At 26.4% G+C, this 21,869-nt stretch overlaps 1 pseudogene; it reads right to left on the bottom strand.

Annotated features, from left to right (window-relative positions):
* Nucleotides 1–1,132: 1,132 nt before the first annotated feature.
* On the bottom strand, nt 1,133–13,747 carry LOC132946056 (uncharacterized; annotated as a pseudogene).
* Nucleotides 13,748–21,869: the final 8,122 nt, after the last annotated feature.

The raw sequence follows: 21,869 nt of genomic DNA, 5'->3' as shown, positions 1-21,869 counted from the left end.
AACATGTGTTTCATAGTTCTTAGGTCATAGCCTTATATTATGGTCATGTGCCTGTGTATAATATATTATAATACAATGGAGCTATATTATAGATCTATATGAATTATAAGTATTGCATATTTTACTGATTAAAGGTTTGATAAATTTTTAACATTGAATAATAATTGTGTTTGTTTAATCTATACTTATAAAATCCAAATACCACTCACTCACTGATCACTGTATCTCAAAAACTACTCAACGTACAGACTTTAAATTTGGAATAGGGGTTCTTCTCATGTTTTCACCGTGCAATAAGAAAGGATTTGCCAAAATTCGCATTTTAAAGAGGTGCTCAAACAGGGACATTGAAGTTTACATTGGAAATTTTATTTTTATTTATTAATAGTTCCCATTGGTTACAGTCAACAGTAGAAATTATTTGTGTTTGTTTATTATCGGTTGCCATTGGTTTTTTGAGCAGATCAAGTACAAGCTTGGATCAATTCGAATTATTGAAAATTGTCTACCAAGGTGATTGGTGAAAGAGTTGCCTTTGTCCGCGATCCGACGTACTCGGATTGCCTACCGGGGTGGTTGAGTTGCACTTACTGCAGGCTGCAGCATGTTACACCCAAAAGTAGATTAACAATCATCATTTTTTTAAGATTTGCGTTTTTTTAAGGGTAATGAAGTGCTATAAAAATTAATACCATTAATACCGTTAGAAACATTTCAATACGTTTTCATTAACCGTTTTTTATATTCACTTGCCGATCACATTAAAAGATAAAATTTAAATAAAAAATTATACATATCATTGTCCAAAAACAAAATAAACAACCAATCACGGGTGAAGCTGTGACGGGTCGGCTAGTATATGTATAAAAGTCACTCAATATTTATAAAATGCTTTTAAATATTTAAATTTAAAAACTGTTCCTTTAATATTTATTGAAGTGTTATTACATTTTTTTAATTTAATTTAAAACAAACATTTATTAAATCAGTTTCATTGAAAAATGCTGCGCGGGATAGAAAATTAAAATTCGTGAATATCATAATTTTATTTTTAAAAATACTATAATTTACTAATAATATTTCTTTCCAGTCTTCACTGCTAAGATATTATCTCCTTAGGAAAAGATTCATTCTAAAATATCTTTTGAATTGTGTCATTAAGAGACACGCTGCTTTCTAATTCTTTTAATATGACTTTTTGTTTATTCCCTTTTCCGGGATGTTCTTCATATTCCTATAAACACAAAACATATTTTTAATTATTAAAAATATTGTAATGGTAAACTCTTAAAATAAACATACCATAACATATGTTTTTCCTCTCAATGAAGATAGATATGGTCTTATCTCAAGATTTAAGATCTTGTTTAAACCGGCAAGTGTCACTCTACGAACCATTGTTGGTAACTAAAAAAATATCATTGCAATTAGTGCAATAAATTTGGTTAGCCATTCTAGCCATTCTAGCCATTTTAAGCTAATTTTATTAAGCAAAAGTATTATTATATTTTCTGCTCACTTTATTTGGTGAAACATAGTTAGGCAATGAAAATATATGTTTAGGTGGGATCATATCAGTTTCACCAACATCAATTAAAATACATTTGACCATATTTGCATTGTCAATCTTTGATACCATGACCCTAGCTCTATAAATCCCTCCATTATTCTTTGTAGAATATACTGCCACATAATCATTAGCCTTTACAGCAACTGGTATGTATTTTTCCCCTATAAATATAAATGTTAGTATACACTAAACACATTGAAAAAAGTTCAGTTTAATATTTACAAAAAGTGTAAAACCAAAACAATACATATTAATAACAGTAAAGTATTTATTTTATAATAAAATATCTAAAATAAGGTTTCAAAACCAATATAATGTCTCAACCAAATTAAGACTGTTAGAAATAATGTTAACGTGGAATATTATACAGATAGGTACTTACTCCAAATTTGTCAATATCAAACAATTATTAAATACTATTTTAACCCATTAGTTTAGTTTTAATTGTTATAGCCCCTGCTATTATGCACACCCTTTCTACTTAAGAGGATGTCACACCAAAACCTGTACGCGTGCAACGCTCCAGAGATGGCGTTGTGCGCCGTATCGCCGCCGTCGCGGCTGGACGTAACCACGCCCATGTCTCCTTGGCGAGATTCACGCGGCGTTCTCGCAGGAGAGGCGCATTATTATTTCACGAACAGTCTAGTTGAGCGGGTTCATACAATATTGACATTGACAATTGCGTAAATTGTTACCCGTGTATTTCTAATGCACGTACCATTACGCCGCGCGCTCGATCTTCGCTGGACTTACTTTTTAATGAAAGCTCCTGATTACTTAAATATGTGTATCAATACATAAATTACAACAAATTTAACCAGATGGCTTGATATACATTTGTAACCTAATTAGTAATTACTTTTTTAAAATACACATAAAATAATAATTCGTAATGAGTAAATACATTTTTTAGTAACCATGTTGCGTCTTTTACGTTTTAACCTGAAGCACTTTGCGTACGATAGTTGATTATTCTCCTATATACGTATCTATTAGTAATGATTTAAATAGGTAGTTGATATTAATATAAACAGCATAATATACCTAACCTAATTTCAAATTAATAAATCTTTGGAAAATTTCATTGTCACCCCTATTGAAAACTATGATTTAAGTAACAGTGGGTTGTTTCAAGTTTCGATGAATAATATTTTTTGAATAACAAATACCTATTTAAATTAAATAACAAACGGTGTTTTGTAATTTATTTTTCGACAGATTATTTTGTACGGTAGTTGTTTGTATTATTTTTGAATGAAAATATATGTACACACGTTGTAAAATATGTAAGTTTATGGGCTTATGGCTGATTTTCTGTTAATCGTCTATTTGGTTAACCCTCATAGTCCTGGTCTGGACAGTGACGATTAATCGAGTTTCTACTGTATACTTATAAACAGATAATGTGATGGTGACAAAATATTTTATTTGGTAAAATAGCAATTACTGTTCAATAATTGTTGACATTTTTGTTTATAGTTTCAATGAAATATATCATAAATATAAAAAAATTCTATAACTTAACCTACACAATAAAAAAATAGTTGGTTTGTGAAAAAGCCTACTACAATAAATTACAATAATTTGTTACAATCCATCTTTTATTCGTAAACTAACATTAAAAAGTTCTGATAAATTATTTCTGAAAGCTGGATGTCAAATTCATTTTTTTTAGTATTAGGCATTCGTACTACAGTAGGCAAAATTCATTTTTGTCAAAAAAATTGCATTTGAAAGTGTCATTGTCTGTATAATATAATATAATAATATACTTCAAAAGTTTCAAGTACTCAAGAACAATAATTTTAAGTTACAACAAATTAACTAAAATCTTTTATTTTGGTTAAAATATCTAATTTTGTCCACAAATGAACATAAAATTGCTTTTAAAAAACACTGTGTTTATATTTTTTTTTTAGGTTTTTTGGTTACAGAAAAAACAAATTTTTATTTTGTCAACATTTAAACTTTAAATGCTTATAAAAAAAAATTTGGACTATGAATTTTTAATATTTTTAAAAAGATATATTGTAACAATTTGTGAGGAGCCTTGTATTAAATTTTCAAGCTTTTTGATCTAACAAATAAAATTTAATTGATATTTATAGAAAAAAAATAAAAAATTTGAAAATGAAAAATTTCCGCAAACACCTCAAAACACGCGTCAAAATATTTTGAAAATTTTATCAAGTATAGAAAATAAACATTTGGTGGAAATTTCAAGAATTTACGGTTATTCGTTTTTTAACTACAACGAAATAAGAATAACGTTCCATGAAAATTCGAGTCAATATCTAATGTTGTAAAAATGTAAGCTTCAAACACTCATAACAATTTAATTCAACTTTCCGGTAGGCATTTTATTTTAGATTCTGAGTGGAACGATGAATGTATTGATTTTACAATGATGTGGGTTTTTTTTATTTTTGTATCTGTCATCACCTTTTATCACAGTAAAATTGCTTAGATTTTCTTCAACAGTATCCTTTTCTGATAGGAAAGTGAATCTAGTTGGTACTCTGGCGGGTCAAAAGTAAAAATTTCCTAGTAATTTTCAAAATCGCCGTGAAAAACAAAAAAAATGAAGGAAAAGCGGGAATTTTTACTCAAAATCTGTTTTTGAAAAAATTGATTTTGGTTTTTGTTGTAACTTTAAAACAAATGAACGTATATACATAAAATTTTCAATGGTAGTTTATATTTGCATTTTCTATACACGATAAAATTTTCGAAATATTTTGATTTCTTTTGAACTGTTTAGGAATATTTTCTGTTTCTAATTTTATTAGTCTTTTTTTCTATATGAATGTCAATAAAACTTTATTTGTTGGGTAGAAATGCTTGAAATTTAATACAAGGCTCCTACTATATTTTTACAACGATATTTGAAAAATATTAAAAATATTTAGTCACAGTATTTATTTATAATCATTTAAAGTTCAAATATTGACAAAATACTGAAAAATCACGAAAATTAACAAATTATTTTGAGTTGAGAATTTCTAAAAATTTTTCTTTTTAAATCTAAGATTTAAAAATGTAATACAAGATTCCTAATAAGTTTGTCTACCTTTATCAAAAAAAAATATTTACAAAAAAGTCAAATTAAATTTTTATGATCATTTGAAATTCATATTTGTACAACATTTGATATTCACTCTATTTCTCATGTAACGATTTTCTTATTTTGTTGTAATTAAAAAATGAATGACTGTAAAATACTTTAAAATTTCACTGAATATTTATATTAGCATTTTCTATACACGATATATCGTTCTAATAGCAGTTGATAAATATTAAAAATACATAGAAACAATTTTTTTTTATAAGCATTTAAAGTTCAAAGAATTTTTATTTATCGATTTTTGATATTTTGTTGTAATTTAGAAACGAATAACTCAAAGTGTTCACAGGTAAAATTTTCAATTTATTGAAAATAAATTAGAAAAATAGAATTTGACACATTTTGAGCTATTTATAGCCATGAGAATTGTTTTAAATATAATTTATTTACAGTTAAAAATTCATGAGCACGGAGAAAAACAAAAAAAAATGAAGGAAAACCCGGAGTTTTTACGCAAAATCGGTTTAACAAAATCGATTTTGGTTTTTGGTGTAACTCTAAAACAAATAACCTTTATAGATTCATGCGATTTTCACTGGTTGTTTATACTGACGTTTTCTATACACAATAAATTTTCAAAAATCAAAAAATATTGATTTGTTTTAACTGTTTCCGGACATTTTCAGTTTCCAAAATTGTAGAGAAGAATTTTTTCTAACAATCGTCCGATGCACGTTATGTTATTTTATTTAATTAGTTAAATAATTAATTGATCAAAAGTAAGAAGATAACTTGTTAATTTACCATGCGATATATTAGAAAACCCGTTTTGACCTATGGTGCGGTACTGCTGTTATCGCGCGCGGGGTGGTGGTATGAACACCTAGTATCGAGCGCTGCCGCTGCCTATAATGGGCGCAGCACATGACGAGCGTAATTAAATGTTTTTTTACCGAAAAACATGGTTTTGTAATTCCAGGAATACGGCTTATTGAAGCGTTTTACAGTATAAATACCTATTACAAAAATTGTAGAGGAGAATTTTTTCTAGAAACGTAAGAAGCCCGATTTTTGATATCTTGTTCCAATCGTTCAATATCGCATGGTAAATTAACACATTTTTTAAACTTTTTATCAATTAATTATTTTACTAATTAATAAGAATATCGAAAATCGGGCTTCTTACGTTTCTAGAAAAAATTCTCCTCTACAATTTTTGTAATAGGTATTTATACTGTAAAACGCTTCAATAAGCCGTATTCCTGGAATTACGAAACAATGTTTTTATGCCATATTTTGTCTACCATATTTTGGTGTGACATCCTCTTAAGTGTTAGTTTACTAAATTACTCGAAACACTTGTGCCTTTGTTAGAAAATTGCTTATCTTAGAAATTTTTTTAGTTTTAAAAATAATATATTTGACTGAAAATTGATCCTTACTATTTTCTCTTTTTAGTTGGTCTAAAACATTTTTAAATTCTTCATAAAATTTTATATTTCTTACAAATATATCATCGACATTATATCCATGTAAAAATTCAACATGATCTCCACTTAGCCATTTTTTTGAAACTGAAAATTTAAATATATATTTTATAAATAATTTTAATTACAATTGAAGGATACACTATGCATTATATACAAAAATTAAAAACATTGAACATTTCTTTGAAAATATTTAAAATAGTCAGAAGTATTATAAAATTAAAACCTATAAAAAAAATGTTTAGATAGTAACAATATTCTTTTACCATAAGTTTCTTTAGTTCTCAATTCAATATTTGATATAACTTCTAGTTCAGGCGAGTTTATCGACAGTGTCTCTTTTTCAGTAATATTTTGTGGTTTTTGAATAGATTCTTCTACAAATCAGAAATATTATTATGAAATATTGAAGTACTTTTATATATTTATACTGGCGTAAGTTCTGATTCATAAAATGATAATAATTTATAAATATACTACGTATTATTTATTCAACAAATAAAATGAAAGATAATACAACTATAATAATATTACCAGTTTGTATTGATGTACATTTCATTATATATTTAGAATCAATATATGTTCCATTTTCTATATCTCTCAATTTTACATTTTGCAGATAATTTTTAGAGTTTTCATCGAACTCCTAAAAAATATTAAATATATAAATTTAAATAACATTTAATTTTTAAAATATAATAAAAGTGAATATAATATATATAATACTGTTTGTAAAATAATATTTGAATTACCATTATTTGTCTTCTTATAAGTTTCAAATAATAATAGTAAAATTGTGTAGTATTAAACAATGTTATTGTTTAATATAAACATAAATGTGATAGAATATTAACATTATTTCTTATATTAACTCATTGAATAAATTATATTTTCTTATTAGTTGATTAATTACAATTATAAAAATATAAGATACATATCTGTTTTCTAATAATCTTAAGTATAGTATACATTACATACAATCACAAATGCCTTTGCAACGTCACAAAATGTTTGAAACATATTTTTAATTTGTTCAGTAGTTTGAATATCTTTTAAATCACTGAGTCCTATTTTAACAGCTATTCCAGGCTGAAATTAAAAAAATATAGATTAGACTTTACATGACTTATACATGACTATGACTTGTTTGACACTATACATGTTATAGCACATGTATGTATAATGTATATCATTAGTTTAGATTTATTTTGATGTACAATAAATAATAAAAACTCTGTGTCAACTTTATAAACATTGTCTTTAATAGTTATACTAATTGATTGATAGTTTTTGATTAAGTACTTGACGATACTAGTTATGTATCTAAATTATATATTATATATTTATATTCTATCGGTTATAAATTGTATATTATTATTTAGAATTAGAATATTATTTAATTTAGTATTATACCAATATGTGGATTATTTTTGTTTATTTTATGTTGTTGTTCTTGTTTTATAATTATTTCTATATTAATTATGACACTATTTTAAGTTAATATAATGATTTGCAACATAGGTTTTGCTGGTGTTAAGGTTTTTTTTTCTATGTAAACGGAGTTTGAAACCGTTAAACTACAAACAAATAAATAGTAATTATATTTGTATTATTAACTGGAAAACAGACTATAAAACTAATTCAATAATAAATACCTAACTGAAAAAAAATGTTTATGATTTTTACATAAAAATCAGATATTTTATAATAATTTGTAGTTTGCCTATAAAATTATATTAAATTTTGTCACAAAAATTTAAGTAACAATACAAATATGCAATTCATAAATTTAACTTAACAAGATAAAACCTAGTTATGATTTTGTGTTTACCACAAATAATAAAAAAAGGTAGGGTTATAAAAACATTTTTAATTAATCTGCTTTGATACTTATAGCCATATTTAGGCTTACAATTAATTTTTGATTTCAAAGATGATTTTCAAAAATTAATAATGTAAATCACTAATTCAATATAATTTTATAAATATTATGTCCATGGGCCAATGCTGAGCTACAAAATATGCTGTATTAAATATTTAGGATTGCATGGTTTAAAAAATCACAAGCATTCTATTAACCATGGTACACACAATATACTACCAAATATGTTTTTAGTGTAGGTATCTACAATAGTACAAAACATTTTGTAAAGAACACCTGATGTAATGATTTTTGTACCATCAATATTGGTCAGTGTGGGGTATACGATTTAAATGATAGTTGGTGAACACACACAATATTATATTAAGGGCCTCGTGCAAAAGTTATTCATACAATATTATGAAATATCATCTCCCTTTTACAAAACAACTCACTTTGCTACGTAAATTGTTTTAGTCAATACCTACTTCATATTTTCAAAATTTGCTTTGTTTATCCTAAATAATAAATTAAAAGTATAAGACAAAAAATACCTTTTTCAATTCATCGGCTAATTCATAAATAACATTTGATGGAACTGTTTCAATGTTTCCAAAATCAATGTAGAAAACATCATAACTACCATTAATATTTTTTAATATTTTGGCTCTATATAAACCATCATATTGAGATGAAAAAACTTTGACCTTGTCTCCCACAACTAGATGATACTTTAGTATTTTATCTAGTTAAAAAAAAAAATACATATATAAATTAATGGTTTCGTAGTTTATTACATAAAATAATTATGAAAACAAATTAAGCCATTAAGGTACTTATTGATTATCTCCAACTACCTATCATTGCTATATTATAATAACTATACTAATTAGTTTAATACAATTTTGACTATCAGATAAGGTGTTTTAATGTTGTAGGTACTCAAAAATAATATTAAAAATAATAATAACCATCACAACATAAATTATCTTCATATTCAGATGAACTCAAGTAAAGAAAATACAGATGTAAAAAAAAATAAATGTTAACAATGGAAGTTAAGTTAGTACAGAGTCGTTTTAAAAAATCTTTAGATTAATATTTGCTTGGACTGAAGAACACACATTTCAGAAATAATGTAAAAAATAAACCTTATAAAACCTACTTTCACAATGGACTTATATAAAAAAATACTAAAATTTAAAGTTTGTAGTTAATAAAACACCAATTGTCAACATTGCAAGTGGTCTTAAATTATGAGTCACAAAAAAATAAAAAATTACCAATAACAATAATTAATTATTTTGAATTTACAAATTTCTAAAAATTGTTCTAACGATTTGACCAGTAAAAAATATAGATTAATTTTACCTGTACTCTCAGCAGTGTTGAATAAAGTATCAGAATCAACGAATCTATAACTGCCATTATTGCCACATTTCATAGCTTTTCCAACATACAAACAAGTAAAATCTTCAAAATAAGTCAAAATGCAATAATCCTCATTTTTTAACGGCACATTGTTAAGTGTTTCTTTGCTAATAACTGAACTACTAGATAGATATAAGCTGTGAATATAAATTTTTCTATAAACATAATAATCAGGGAATCATTAGATAGAAGAAAAAATATATAATTACCTTGATTCGATACTATTATGATCAGTGATTATATTTTGAACACTTATAATTTTTGGACCAATAGTAGAGTCAATGCTAAAAAAAATTTTAAATAAATAAATCACAGAAACTAGTAATTACAATAGAAGCATTATGTAAAGTTAAAATGAGTTCTAAGCTTTAGAACCTTTAGAGCAGTTCTGCCTAACTTTCCTTTTTTCATTGGAAAAAATTTATAACATGCCGGCTTTCATCGCCTATTATAAACATTAACAAAATACATGAAATATACTAATTATACATTATTTCAACTTTAAAATTAGCCGAGGGTAATAGTCTTTATTGCCGTTGACATTTACAACAATTAGGACATATACGCAAATGATAACAAAACTAAGGATACCAACAGAAGTACCCGTAGATCATTAATTCAATTATTTTATTAAGAAAACATTGAATTAGGGGCCCTATTAAAATTAATAAGACTAGACGTTAGTCTAGAAAACATACCATTTTAAATTTGTATAAAGTACTATAAGATTGGAATTCAAAATAAAGATTTCTATACTATAACATTTTAAGAGGACGCTACACCCGCATGTGTTGTCTCCGTCTTACAAATGTACAACCATGGACCAGAACCGAAACCGAAAAGAACCTGTTCTGGAACTGGAACCTTTATTTCCAAAAATGAAAAACTGTAAACGTAACTATAACCTTAATTATAAAAAGGTTATTTAGGTTAGGGTAGACTAGTTATTTGGACTAGTAAAAGTAAGACTACAGAAATGACTATTTTGTTTATCCGTTTGCAGGTTCAGAAAAATAAAAGTATAATCTTTTAATGTTTTTTTTTATTTTGTGTTGTGACTTGTCACACTTTTTTTTAACTTTTCATAATCCCTCCTATTTTCATGAAATAATTACAATTTAAACATGAATAAATAAATAATTTCAGACTATTTTTTTTAATAAATCTTTAATTATCAGAAATCAAAATTAACTGAAAATAACCGGTATTTTTCAAAACCAGAACCGGAACCGAAAAACCCTATAGGTTCCAGTCTCTGTGTATAACATAGCAAAAACAGTTTTGCGCAGGAAAGAACCGAGAAGGTTACAGTTTTAACTAAGAAAAGAGATTTTCACCACATAAAAATGAGAGTTTTGGCTGTGCAACGTTGTATTTATTTTTTCGTTATCATTTATATGAACATTTATTCTCCAGTTTGAAAAACACAAATAATAATGGTTTTCGAAACAGTAAGAACTTTTTTCATATAAGTGATAACAAAAAAATAAAAACAACGCTGCACAGCCAAAGTTCTCTTTTTTATGTGATGCAAATATCGTTTCTTAGTTTTGACTGTAGCGTACTCTGTTCTTTCCCGCGCAAAACAGTTTTTGATATACGGTACATTTGTAAGACGAAGACAACACATGCGGGTATAGCATACTCTTAACTAATCATTGCTAATAATAATAAAATATACATAAAATAAATAATATTAAAGTTAATAACTTACTCTTTTTTTGATTCTAATAATTGTTTTTCATTAACACGATTTTCCAACTCTGTATCATTATAGTTAACATAAACAAGAACCGCACCTTCGTGTAAATTCTAAGAATAAATAAATAATAATAATGAAATATACAATTAATAATACAATAAAAATGTATTTGTATAAATAATATTTATTATAAGTTATCACTCAATAATTACACTTTCTGACAGAAGAGGTTTTATAGAAAATGTTTCTCTCTTTGGAATATCATCTTTGAATATGACTGGTAAAGCCTAGAATACAATAGTTGTTATAAATTAAGTGAATTAAATTTAGACGTCTAAAATGTAAATAACTTTTACTTACTAATGGTTCATACATAAAATAATATGGAAGGACAAACAGATTTTCTAATTTAGTTTCATAAACATTGCCATAATCAATTAATTGAATTATGGTATTGTCAGTTAAAAATTCATTGAAACTAATTAGTTTCCCTCTGAACCTTAATAAACACAGAAAATATTTTGTAAAAAATGACACTTGTTACATGTTGTGTATAATATAATTAAAGTACATTATTTCTTGATAATATACTAAAAATTTACCATTCCCCTTCAATCTCAACCGCTACTATCTTTAATCCTTCAAATTGTGTAACTTTATCAAAAAAGCTACTCTCTAATGACATTGATCGCATGTCTTTCTTTCGCTTTTCCATTTTATGATAGGTTGACACAAAGTATACATTTTTAAAATGACTTGGTTGCAAATAAACCTATTAAAATAAAATAAATATTATAATTTTAAATATTTAAAAAAAAAAATGATTATTATTGGTATATGACAGATATGATTTCACTGATATTCAGTTCAGGTTTAGGCATGTATGTGGTATGTTTTTCATCCTATGTTTTATTATGTTTATATTTACAGGCATGGATTGATGAAAAAGGGTACATGTTCCCACATAGTCTTATTGAAAATAATAACCAATGTTAGGACTAATTAAAACAAAATATGTAGCAGATGATTTTATTCGCAATATTATTTTGGTGCATTATTAAGCAGTTTATATAACTGATTTTGTGGGTTTCAGATTAAATTATTTCGTAAACGTTACATTAATAATAAAGTAAATATATAAAAAATAGCTCTTTAAAATGATTAACCTACTTCCCTCTTGGTTCCTATACATTTATTATTTATGATTATTATAGTTATTTTAGAAAATAATAGATCTGCGATTTTATCAGAAAACACGGACTAAGGTATAATTGTGATGGATTATCATAATATGTTGAAATTAATTTTGATTTTTTAAATAATCATAAGAAGTTGAGAGAATCATGACATACACCATACACTGGTTTAACAGTATGCATTATTTTATACATATTGAAATGTAAACTTATCTTAAATATTATATTAAAAATTCCACGTTAATAGTTAATTTATACTATAAATCATTGTTTTATAAATTAAAGAAGATATAATTGTTATGCCAGATAGTTATTTTATTTAAAAACATTTCTGAGTACGATAACGGAATCGTTGTTTTCTGATTACTGACACCAGCCACTGGAGTAGGATAACTAATTAAATAATAAAAAAAAAATCAAACACAGAGGACCATATATGGGGATATACAACCTTTGACAAGTCATCTGACAACCGTACAATATAATTTCCCTCTTCATATACGTGCGCGAAGAATGTATATTTGTTTAAATACAGACTACCAAATATTCAATATTGTCTATTGGCTAATAGTCTATTAAATAGAAAAATACGGCTGATTGGAACAAAATTATATTTATATATTAAAGAAAAAGTTTAATATATTTGTAAATATTGTATTTAATGTTTTTTATATAAGGAAATATATGAAATATGGTTCTTCAATTGTTGGGGCTAACTGCATGTCCACCCATTGTTCATGTTAAATCAAAGTCTATAGACCACCACCGTTTAAAAATTAAAACGACCATGTAGACCCTATTAAGTATTTGGAACAATTGTACGCGAATAAAGGTAAATAAGAGTTGACTCAGGGGGGTTCTCAAACTGGTATTTTTAAATTTTTGTTTATAAATGGTTGCAATTGGTTTTAATAATAATAATTATTATTATTAATGAGACAAGACTGTATATTTCCATACAAAATTCTCGAGTTTGAACTACGGTTTCTTATTTTTCTTCTTTATCTATATAAAAGAATGTTTGGTTTTTCGTTATTCATAGGATTTTAGTACGGTTAGGTTAGTTAAGGATTTTATAATAATTGATTGTACCTATTAAACCACCATAGGTTGAATTATGGAAAAACGACCAACTTGGTATAACTTTGATGTATAATAGTTAAATTAAACACTTATGTATATTTTTTTTTATATTGAATCTACAATAGTCTATACAGGAAAAGAAATAAAATATTTGTAAATTAAGTTGAACAATCACTATTTTTTTCCAGGCAACGCCGCGTAATTCAGCTAGTAAATAATATTTATACCCTCCATATGAAACATTTAAAAGTAAAAACCACAACCATTATAATTTTTTAACATACCTCGGTCCACGTGTTCAAAGGCAAGAACTCCAAGACTTGTTTGGACGAAAGAGAACTTAAATCCATTATTATGTACGTGTAAACTAATAAAATTATAAAATAACCAGAAAAAAGTTTGAAGTAATCGATGAATTCGCTCACTAAAAATTCAAAATTACAAAAGATGAAAAGATGAATGGATAAGTTGTAATCACCGGCTACTTGTCAAACACAAAATGTTAAATAAAATAATATTAAACTGGTTCGTCACAAGTTCTAGTAAATATGATAAGGATGTTTATAGGTATCACGATTAATGCAGTGAAGCCAACGTGAAAAAACCTAGTTTTTGATAGAATTAAAATTAAATGCAAAATGAATTCATATCCAAAACGTACTATTGGCATTTTTCATATTTTTCAGTATGGCCAATTTTGTGTTTTGAAGCTCTAGAATTTCGTACATTTAATAATGAACCATCAATAAATTCAGTAAAATATTTTATGGTTGCTTATTGAGTAAACCAATTTTTAAAATTCTTATAAAGCCAATAAATCAACTATACTAGAGATGAACTTACGTCAAAACGCACTATTTCCTACCAATAGTACCTACACTTTGAATAAATTGGTTAACATAAAAAATAATGGTAATTTTTTCCAAAACTTACTATTACTAACAATTATTTTTTAGTTTATGAAAACTCATTTAATTTGAATTTATTAAGTTTATGTACTATTACTATTTTTATAAAATTAGTAATTAGGTACTTTTTAAGTTTTTGTCAGCTTAGCCATTTTTTTCTTGGTCTTCTTATGTTTAATTATATTTGAATTAATCATTTTAGTGTATTGTTTCATTCTCATTGACATGTTATAGCTGATAAGTGATAATAATTTAATATTTAGTGTGTATTACAGCATCATCCCAATAAAAAACTTTAAGAAATTATATTTTTAACTTAACTTTAACTTGTATACTCATTAATAAGTCCAGATGAAGCAAAAGAAAATTGTATTTGTGTATGCAGCGTATTTACAAATAAATAGATAACATTATATACCCTTTCGGGACCCACCTTGATGTGGTGGGGGAGTTTTTTACCCCCGTCAGGACCCACCTTGCCGCGGTGATGGTTGGGGGGGGGGCTCACGGGCCAATCGTTGGTCTATGCCAAGAGGTTCCACCTTACAGCCAGTCATGACCTTAATTGGTTGGGGCTGGCAGGTCTCGTCCACCTGCATACACTTTCAAACGGATCCTTGCCAGCAGGTAAAATGGATGGAAGGAAAACCGCAAACCACAATATGAACAGCAAAATATGTAAAATTATTGTTACAACTCCAGGGGGATCGGACCTCCAGTTTCGTTGGTAGCAGGTGGATCTGGTGTAAAAATCAGGTCCAACAGACAAAATAATGCAACCAAAAACTAAGCTTTTCTACATTCATACTTTAATAATCATTATAAAACCATAATAATTTACCAAACATTTCAAAACACAATATTTTCAAGTTTCAGTCCATGATCTCTATCCATTCCCTTTACCGTTTTACACTACTAACTAGTAACTACTTCTGTAACTAGTCAATTTATAGGATATTGTGCATCGCCAACAGTAATAAATCTTTTTCTTTTTAAAATTAATTTTTTATTAACCTGTACATTTTGTTAGTTGTAATACTTATAATATAAACCACTCTGTACATAGGACCGCGGCCTGTTATCACGGCCCACGAGGTTTCTTTAAAATATTTATTTAAATGACCCCATTTTGAATGAGATGTGTCACTATTAGCTAAGTTAATAGTTAATAGTTATCCATATTTTTATTCAAATTTTCAAACAATGGGTACGATATAATATTGTAAGAAAGTAATATTAACACTAACCCTTATAACATTTCCGTCTATAATATAGTTATATAATATTTTCTGTGAATATGCAATATAATAGCTATTATTATAAATTATTATTTACTAATTAATATATTTAATATTTCTGATTCTTTTTTTATAAAATTAATTTTTACAAAATTGAATTTATTTTAAACCTGTGCCTTAGGAAAAAAATTTACTTAACGTGGCAATAAAATTAATTAACTCGTAAAATACTAAATAACATAAGAAAAAAAGTAACTCGTTAATTAATTTAGTTAAAAGTAACTGAACTTTAACTTATCAGCTTGTTAATTCCCAGCCTTGCTTTTTGGAATACAAATAAAATTTTATTGATTTTTGTAGAAAAAAAACTAAAAAGTTTGAAATTTGAAATTGTCTGAAAACCGCTGAAAAGTCAAAACAAGTCAAAATATTTTTAAAATTTTATCAAGTATAACCATATAGGAATTGATAAAATAAACATATGACAATTTGTGCCTATGGATTTTTAATATTTTTCAAATGTCATTGTAACATTATATTAACAGCGTTGTATTAAATTATCAAGCTTTTTTACAAAATAAATACAATTTTATTGACATTTATAGAAATAAAAATAAACAAAATTGGAAACCGAAAATATCCGTAAACAGTTCAAAATAAATCCAAATAATATTAATAATAAATTTTATCATGTAAACAAAAATTATAGTATAAACAACCAGTGAAAATTTCAAGTAGTCATTTGTTTTAGAGTTACACCAAAAACCAAAATCGATTTAGTGTAAAAATTCCTGGTTTTCCTTATTTTTTTTTCTCGACGCTTTTCAACACTAATGGGAGTATGGGATATTGACCTCCCCAATACAAGTATTTTCCCACACATTTACAAAACAATGGCCATATTATAATATAAGGTACTATATTGGAGATATTATAAACACTTTAACTTTTTTTAAAAGTTTGACACACAAAAAAAAAATTTTTAAAAAAACACAATTGTAAAAGCAATACATTCATTGCTCCATTTAGAATCTAAAATGAAAAGTACCTACGATTCATATTGGACGGCAGTACGCTAGTTTGAGTAATTTTTATTTTATTAAAACGATTCTGAGACAGTTAGTCGGCCAATGATATATTGATATTAATAAGTATATTTGATGATATTATTGTAAATAAACTATAAAGTTGAACATTTTATACATTTTTAACTACAAAATAATTATTAAATTTTGTCAAAGTTCGAACTTAAACAAAATAATTAACACATTGCTTATAGAAAAAATTGTGCCAATGTATTTTTAAACTGTTATTGTAACGATATAACATGAGCTTTGTATTAAATTTACACGTATTTTTTTAAAAATTCCCGTTTTTCCTTAATTTTGCTTTTGTTTTTCACGGTGCTTTTGAAAATTACAGATAAATGTTTACTTTTGGCAACACATAGTACCAACTAGATTCACTTTCCTATCAGAAAGATACTGTTGAAGATAATATAAACACTTTAACTGTTTTAAAATGTATGACAGACACAAAAAAAAAATTTTTTAAAAAAAAAACACAATTGTAAAAGCAATACATTCATTGCTCCATTTAGAATCTAAAATGAAAAGTACCTACGATTCATATTGGACGGCAGTACGCTAGTTTGAGTATTTTTTATTTTATCATAAATTATTCATAAACAATTGTTCTCAATATTTAGTTGTTTATTACCGTTATGATAATTAACAATGGAGCCAACGTATTATTTGAACATACACGTAATGACATGTGAGACAAATAATAGTTAAAAGATTTTTATTTATGTTGTTAAAAAAAAATACATTAGGTATGTTATTTATTAATTACTGAAATTGTTACAGAAATTTTGATTTATTTTTTTACATTATGTTGTCTATATTATGTAATATGAATTTTTTTTAATTTTTTTTATTATATTAAAGTTGATAAAATACGATAACAATGATAAATTAACAAGGTAAGTGTGCAAGTCATTAATAATCGTATTAGAATCGTACGATAGAAGTCACTACCTATATTTTATATTTTAATATTACTATAGGTATTTAAGACGTCAAAGGGCCTTTGCCATAACGATATAAGTCACTATACGGTTATTCTCAAATGAGGTTGGTCACAACTAGGTTTGCACGGGCAAAAACTGAAATATGACATTTTTACCAAGGATTGTAGGCAGTTCGCGTTTTTCCCGTGCAATTCCGAGGTTTGATCGATTTTGAATTTTGCCCGTAACGTATTATATAACAATGTTTATATTGAAATTATTGTTTCAAAAATAACCTCAGATATATCCTTATACTTACAAATATCGTAATATGGTAATATGGTAACTTTATTATATTACAACTTATCTAGTAGGTACTCACCTATGTACCAAAACAACGCAGGAAACATTAAACTATGCGTATTATAACAATGTCCATCGAGGTTTTTTTTAATTTTATAACAACTTGGCCATTGATTAATTTTGTGTTCAATTGTATACATATTACGCGTGTTACAGACTTATAGAAATACGGACCACAAATATACTTACTACATTTATATATTAGTGTCAAACAAGTAACAACCACATCATGCCATAATATTATACAACAATAATTTACCAATACTATATAATAGTAGGTACTATAATATCCTTATAATATGGCTATACTAGTATAATATTATAAGCATAAACAAGGATGTATAATATTATTATTATAGACATTTATAGTTGGGTGGTGTCAAGATATTTGTACGCTTATAATATATCATAATATTATTTATTATTTATTTAACAATATTACATTAATAATTATTAACTGCTATTGTAAAAATATATCAGTAGCTTTGTATTAAATGTTCATGTTTTTTGACCCAACAAATAAAAATGTATTGACATAAAAAAAAATCTAACAAAATTGAAAATTAAAAATTACAAATAGGTATCTGTTAACATCTCAAAAAGAGTAAAATATTTTGAAAATTTTATCAAGTATAGGAATTGGTAAAATAAACAGATGGTGTAACTTTCAAGTGTTTACGGTTATTTGTTTTTGAATTACAACAAAATCTCTACATGAGAAATCGAGTGAATATCCAATATTGTAAAAATGTAAACTTCAAATGCTCATAAAAAAGGAATTTGACTTTCAAGTAAACATTTTTGCTAAAGTTAGACAAATTTATGAAGAATCTTGCATTAAAATTTCAAATTCTAGATTTAAAAATAAAATATTTCATGAATTTTTTACACAAAATAATTTGTATATTTTCGTGATTTGTACGTATTTTGTCAAAATTCGAAATGCTTATAAAGAAAAAATTGTGATTGTGTTTTTAATATTTTTAAACTGCCATTGTAACAATATATTAGGAGCCTCGTATTAAATTTCAAGCTTGCTGACCCAACGAATAAAACTAATAATTAATAAAAATGAATGACTCTAAATAGCTATAATAACATATAAGTTGTATTCTGATGGTCGGAAAAAAAAGACGATTGAATGGGGATATAGCCCCTAACCTCCCCCACCCACTGATCATGCCACTATATAATACCGGGCCTTATTAATTGCTAAAAATGTACATAAGATTATGACTAAAATAATATTAAACACTGCAGTAATGTACCTATTTTGCCTATACAATACGCCGGGCAACACTTTATGCTTGCATACAAATATCCATGTACCAATAAACGATTTCATATTATTATTTAATATTATTTATATTTTCATTTTGTATACCTATACCTCAATTTTCAGGATTTAAAACGATTTTCAGCGTAGAATATACAGTATACACCTAGATTATTGGTAGGTATTAAATATTTTACAATAATTATAATATATTTTATTTATTTTTGATTATAATATAACAATACATTTTAATTAAATAGGTTGTCAATCGTTTTCAAGACTTACCTACTGTTAGATCCAGAAGGACAGAATTCATGACATTTTCAGATTATTCGGATTATGATTGAATAATAATATTGCATATCAGTTGTTACATAATCCCGTATGATAAAGGATATGTTTAACTATAACTATCACTATACATTTTACAGTTAATAATAAGCATTCATACGTCATATGTGTAGGTATATACAGGGTGTATTTTATGTCATTGTACGCAGAGGTTTAAAATGATTATGGATCAATGACATAGAATTTCGTTAAAACGTATAAATACGTGTTTTAAGAAAATAATATTTTGCTGTTGTTAATTTTATTCATTCTAGTAGGTATTGATAATGACAATAATAAGATAGGTAATTGGTTTGTATTTAGATTTAAAAAATGCTTTTCATTAAAATAATATTAAAATATTAATGTGGTATTCTTGGTATCGCTCTAGATGTGTATATTTCATATTATTATTTTTCAAATAGATTGCAAATAATTAAAATTGAAGAAATGTTAACTTGTAAAACTAGAGGAACTAAGATTTTAATCAAAAATAATACCTAAATATTTTAATTTAGTAACTTTTTCAAATTAAAAACAGTTACACATTTTTAAATTATTCAAGGATTTAAAATTATGTACGGTGATATTTTTTAATCAAATTGCATACTAATTTATACTAAAAAACATATAGGTATTTAGATTGTTTAATATTCAGTTCCTTCTAGAAAATGCTTATGTAACCAAGATTTTATATTATTAATAGGTATATTGGTTCACTAAGTAATAAAATATTCATCAATTTCTTTTATGTTCAATAGAAAATATAAAGTCAACAAAACTAACAATAACTCCTGAAATATTAGGATTAATAGGACAATATTTTATGTAAATAAGAAATAACAAGACGACTGTTCCTCGAGTTTCACAAGTTAACATTTTTTCAATTTTAATCGTCTTATTGATATTGTCCTTTTTTTAATGATTATGGATCGATGACACAGAATTTCGTGAAAACGAAAAAAGACGTGTTTTAAGAAAAAATAATTTTACTTTTGTAAACTAAACCTATACCAATTATTATTACAATTAAAAGTATTTATGCATATTTTACTAAACTTTAGAGGACCATAGTTAATAAACTAGAGAACCAAAATTGATGATTTAAATATCAAAATGTTCAGAGAAAAAAGATTTACCAGAACTCATTAAAAAATATAGTAGTTACCAATTGAAAAAATAAAGTTGATTTTGCTATTGGTATACACCTCTTTAGTTTTTAAAAATTTTGAAATTGTTATAACAAAATTGCCTGTTAAAAATATAGAAACATGTCTTTTTTCGTTTTGACGAAATTCTATGTCATCGATCCATAATCGATAAAACCTCCGACAATGGCATAATAAGATACATATAATACCAAGTGTTCAACACTATACATTTTTGAGTTGTAATAATAGCTTTTAACAGAAGGTTATAATAATATTTTAAATATTTAATATACATTTTTTAATTGTTTAATACAAGTAATAGGTAGGGCAGGGGCGGACTTACCATTTTTCCGCCCCTAGGCACTACAACACTTGGCATGCTCCGATGTTTAATCTTTAATATTGTAATTGATGTTTTCTTATAGGTAGCCAGGAAGGTACTGATTAAAGTGGTGAGCACTCTAGTCTCTATAATCGTAATCGATTAGCAGATTTCTGAGCAGTATGCACTATGCTGGAGACGGGCTACAGTGCCGCCGTCGCAATGTTTATTTTTATTAATTACTTTATCAAAACATCTGATTTCCAGAATTAATCCCAGTATTCTAAGAATAGACTAATTTGGTAGCCACGCGCCCAGGTCATTCCAGTTAATATTAAATAATTTACTTGCCAAGCACTGTGCGAGCTGTCCACCATCTAGCTAGTAGAGCAGCTATATACCATATACTCGGCGGCCCGAGGTAGTATATTCGACGGCCTTGGCTGGCGTTTTGCGCATGCACCATTCACAATATTGTATGTGTTTACGCCACATACCCGTTTACCACCTCCCATGCATTAACATAGGCAACGCCAGCAACTGCCTCGTCGAGTGTCGATGTCGAACCTCTAGCGATGGCGGCGCGTGCCGTTCGCAGGATTAAACTCAAACGGCAAGGTTATTATAGCTTATAAATTAAAACGTTACTGCGATGTGACTACGTGAGCCATTCTCCAGTTTCATGCAAGTTGTATACAAAACAAATTAATATAAAATATAAACTTAGATAAATATAATTATGAAATTATGAAAAACTAAAAAGTAAAAATTAACTAAAAAATTGCACCCCCAAAAATATTGCACCCTAGGCACGTGCCTTGGTGGCTTTGGGTATATCCACCCCTGAGGTAGGTACATAATAACATAATAATA

Source organism: Metopolophium dirhodum, chromosome 6, assembly GCF_019925205.1.
Source record: "Metopolophium dirhodum isolate CAU chromosome 6, ASM1992520v1, whole genome shotgun sequence".
Classification (NCBI taxonomy): domain Eukaryota; kingdom Metazoa; phylum Arthropoda; class Insecta; order Hemiptera; family Aphididae; genus Metopolophium; species Metopolophium dirhodum.
Note: the sequence above shows the minus strand (reverse complement) of the source record. Positions and strands in the feature narration are given on the sequence as shown.